The sequence below is a fragment of the Vigna umbellata genome, chromosome 1 (genome assembly GCF_029865625.1).
Source record: "Vigna umbellata cultivar VRB3 chromosome 1, Vumbellata_1.0, whole genome shotgun sequence".
NCBI classification, from domain to species: domain Eukaryota; kingdom Viridiplantae; phylum Streptophyta; class Magnoliopsida; order Fabales; family Fabaceae; genus Vigna; species Vigna umbellata.
The window spans coordinates 89202831-89206950 of NC_142165.1; positions in this window are offsets into that span (position 1 = coordinate 89202831).

Consider the following 4120-nt stretch of genomic DNA (forward strand, 5'->3'; position numbering starts at 1 on the left):
ATTTTAGATAATAAAATTTAAGATTTGAGCTATGATGGAAACGAGAAAAAGAGAAATCAAAAACTACTTACAATACTCTGTTTCTTAATGTAATAGCTGGATGTAATAGCAAAATCTCCGGTCATAATCTCCAGGCACGTTAATCGAGATTCAAATACCAAATAGTTTACGCTTGTTTTCAATTGTGAATCAAATACTATTAGAAAATACAAGGTTAGATATGTTTTTATTCTCTCAGCTATGACACTATTTTAGATTTAGTCACTCTTTTAAAATTTAGTACACTTTGATCATCTTCCTTAAGAAAACTATAATTTGCTCTAAATTTTGTTTGGCTAACGATGTACCAAGTTGTCTAAAAATTCTCACTTTCCACAACCAATAAAAGAGTATCTCATTAATAGCCTTGACATATCAATTGTCACGACATCATAATATTCTCCCAATAATGAAACCCTAGCCACCGCCACCTTGAACGCACCATCCACCACAACTACACTGTCGTGGCGCAACGATCCATCATCACAACCTCAGATTAAACCTATAAATTTTTTCAACTCTCACTCTAAATTTTTTTCAACTGTCGGAAATTGTAGAGAACAAGCTGGCAGATCTTCAAAAGAATATAGATTCATATGGAGGATTAGACGAATGTCCTTGTATGTGCATCATTTGTTTTGAGCCCAACCACTGGGCAGTATCTTGTCTCACTTCAATCTCAGTTGGGAAACATGAACTAAAAGTTAATACCTTTGTTAATGATAGGGGAAAACATTTCATCCCAAGCAATCAAGAGAGTGTTAGGCTTGATGAGGATGACCGAGTTTTGTCTGGTGGTTCTGTTAATTGTGAAACTGATAATCCAGCAGATCAAGATATTTGTTTGAAGTGAAAATCATGACCTTTAGGGAAGTAAGAAATGCATCATTCAAGAAATATTGTGGTTCAAGTTCAGAGGAAAACAAATTCAGAGAAAATCCTATCTCAACTCCATCCAAATTCATTGAAAAGCACACTTCACACTTGCTACAAACAATATTTGATGCAGTGAAAAATCTTTGATTGTCTCGCATTGAAATCCTGAAGTAAGTAATACCAGACAACACTTACACACTAGTTCTCTTTTGTTTAGTTGGCCAACAAATAAATTGAGTTAAAGAGTCTATATTGCTAATCTTTCTGGCAGGTAAAGGGTTAGACAATAATTCTCTTTTGTTTAGGTTCAACTGTGAAATTGAAATTGATGATTGTGGAGGTTTTTGAAAATTGGGGATTTATGGTTATGTGATTTTGGTGTTTCTGGGTTCTGATTTGGGTCTCTATGGTGGTGAAGGAAGATGAACTAATGCGCGATGAAGGTTTATGGACTTCGATTTGGCTTCGCAATGGTGGTTTGGGTTTGCAGGTTTGCTTCGCCACAACAGTACGAAGGTCTTACAGTGGGAAGATGAAAATGATGATGGTGGAAACTAGTGACTTAACGAACGTGACACAAACGTGGCACACAGTGAACAAGTAAGTTGGCATCATACGTGGTACATCAGATTAAATTTAAAAATTTAACGCGATTGGTTTTCAAAGACTAAAAATTAAAGTTTCTAAAGGGAATGATAAAAGTATACCAAAGTTTGAGAAAGGAATGAAATCCAAAAACACTTTATACTTGAGGAACTAAAAACATATTTAACCCAAAAATAAATAATAAATGAAATGTTTAAATGGTGTATAAAATCTTATTACAAGATACATTATAAATAAAGTATAAGATATTTTTAAGTAAGAAAATAACACCAAAAATATTAAAAATATCTTATATGTAGATATAGATAAATCCTTAAATAAAAAAATCGTATAAAAAAAAGTAAGAAAATATAAGAATAGTCATATATTAACTTAAAAAGTAACTTCATTTTTGTATAGAAAAAAAATAAAAGGTGTATATTGATTTAAGTATTAATTCAATTTGTTTAAGAGATAAAATAAACAAAATCTTTAAACAACAGCTATTTTTTTTTATAAAAAACCAAAAACAAGTTCAAGTATATACTAATTCAAGTAATAGTTTATTTTTATTGATTTTTTAAAAGAAAGAAAAAAAATCGATTTTTAGTATGAAGTTGTATGATCATTTCCTTAAATTAATGCTAATACTCTTTTTTATATCACATATTAAAATTTTATTCATCTTTCGTGTTGGAATGTCTTTTCCTTTCTTTTTTCATCTCTAACCATCTTTCTTCATCTCTCATTATCTATTTCTATATTTTTTCATCTTCATAGCACGACAAAACAAAGTAACAAATTTTAAAATATTAATATCTTTTTAACTATATTTAGGCTTTGTTCACTTGGAGGAGATGAATTGGAAATGAGTGAATGAATTTGAGGGAATTTGAGGATAAATCTTTTATTGTTTATTTGAGTAAATTTGAAGGTAAGTGAGAGTGGATTTTGAAGTAAAGTTTGTAAAAATTAGTCTAGAATTTGATTGATGTGACAGATAAAAAATTTATTCAATTAGTAAAAATTAAAGATTGTCAAAATGCATATAGTTATTAAAGTAATATAAAATGATAATTGTTAATGTTATATTTAATTGTAAAAATGTTTATAAAAAGTAAAAATTAACGTTAATTATTAAAATTAATATTAAAAATGTAAAAAAATTATAATTTTAAAACTGATTATAAATTTAAAATTCCTTTGGAAGTTATAATTCGAAGGAAAATAGTTTTCAAAATCTCATTAAATTGATAGTTTGTCATTTTCAGGTTGATAAAATGAGAGGGGAAAATATTCAATTAAAAAAAAGAGTGAGTTGGATATATAGAGACAGAAAATTTGTAATTTAAAAATGGTTGACTTCTAAGTTTATTAAAAAAATATATATTGTAAGATATTCTCTAGGTGTACTTTGACAAAAAAAAAGTTGTAGAAATAATTATGTGAAAAAAAAATTGTGGAAAGTCCTTGCCTTTTGCAATCTCCCTAGGCATAGGTCTCATTGGTTCGAACCAAACATAAGGATAGAGGACTAGTTCAGACTTTTTTAATTGATCCCTACAAATTTCATTACGAGTGAGTGAAAATACATTATCCCACATTTCCCTTTAAATCTGTCAGTGCATTTCTCTGAATGTGAACATTAAATTCATTTCAAATAATTGTTCACCAAACTGTTTAAACAGTAATTTCCCTAAGTGAACACATGTTAGTGATAATTTAGAATTTCAACTTTGTTTCTCAATTAACTAAATATAGTAGAAAATATGTGGAATAAGGTGATGGGCCTGGAATGGAAGGAGGAGAGAAGTGAAAACGGATGTTTTTCCCTGTATTTTTTTTTTCTTCACCTCCAAAATTTTAATTTTGTCCTTTTTTTCAATAAGAATTAATTAAATTTTAAAAATTAATTGAGAGTTTTATAAATTTTGAAAACCTTAAAATTTTAATTAATTTTTGAAAGTAAGATCTTAACTGAATTTCGAAAATTGATGAGATCTAAATTTCGAAAATTAGTAAATTTTTTATTGACTTTCAATTAAAATCGGTTGATTGTTTAAAAAAAATAATTTACCTTTTTGTTTTTATTTAATAATAATAATATTATTATTATTATTATTAAATACAAAACAAAAATTAAATAAAGTAAAAAGAATAAAAACCTGGATTTTGAAAACCAGTTAAGTAAATTTTTTAACTCATTTTCGAAAATAGTTAAGCTTCTTTTTTAATTTTTTTTATATTTTAGTTTAATTTTTTTGTTTTTTATTTAATTATCATTATCATAATAATAATAATAATAAACAAAAAGTAAACTAAAATAGTAATAATTATTATTATTATTATTAAGTGAAAAAAATAAACTAAAATAAAAAATTGAAAAAGATAAGAAACTTTATCATTCAAAAGTTGGTTAAGAAAATTGTTTAACCAGTTTTTCAAAACTGGTTAAGAGATTCTAAAGTCGTTAAGTTTTTTATTTTTTAATTTTTGTTTTAGTTTACTTTTTTGTTTTTTATTTAATAATTAATATTAATAATTTATTATTATTATTAAATAAAAATGTAAACTAAAATTAAAAAATATAAGAAACAATAAAGAATTTTAATCGATCTTT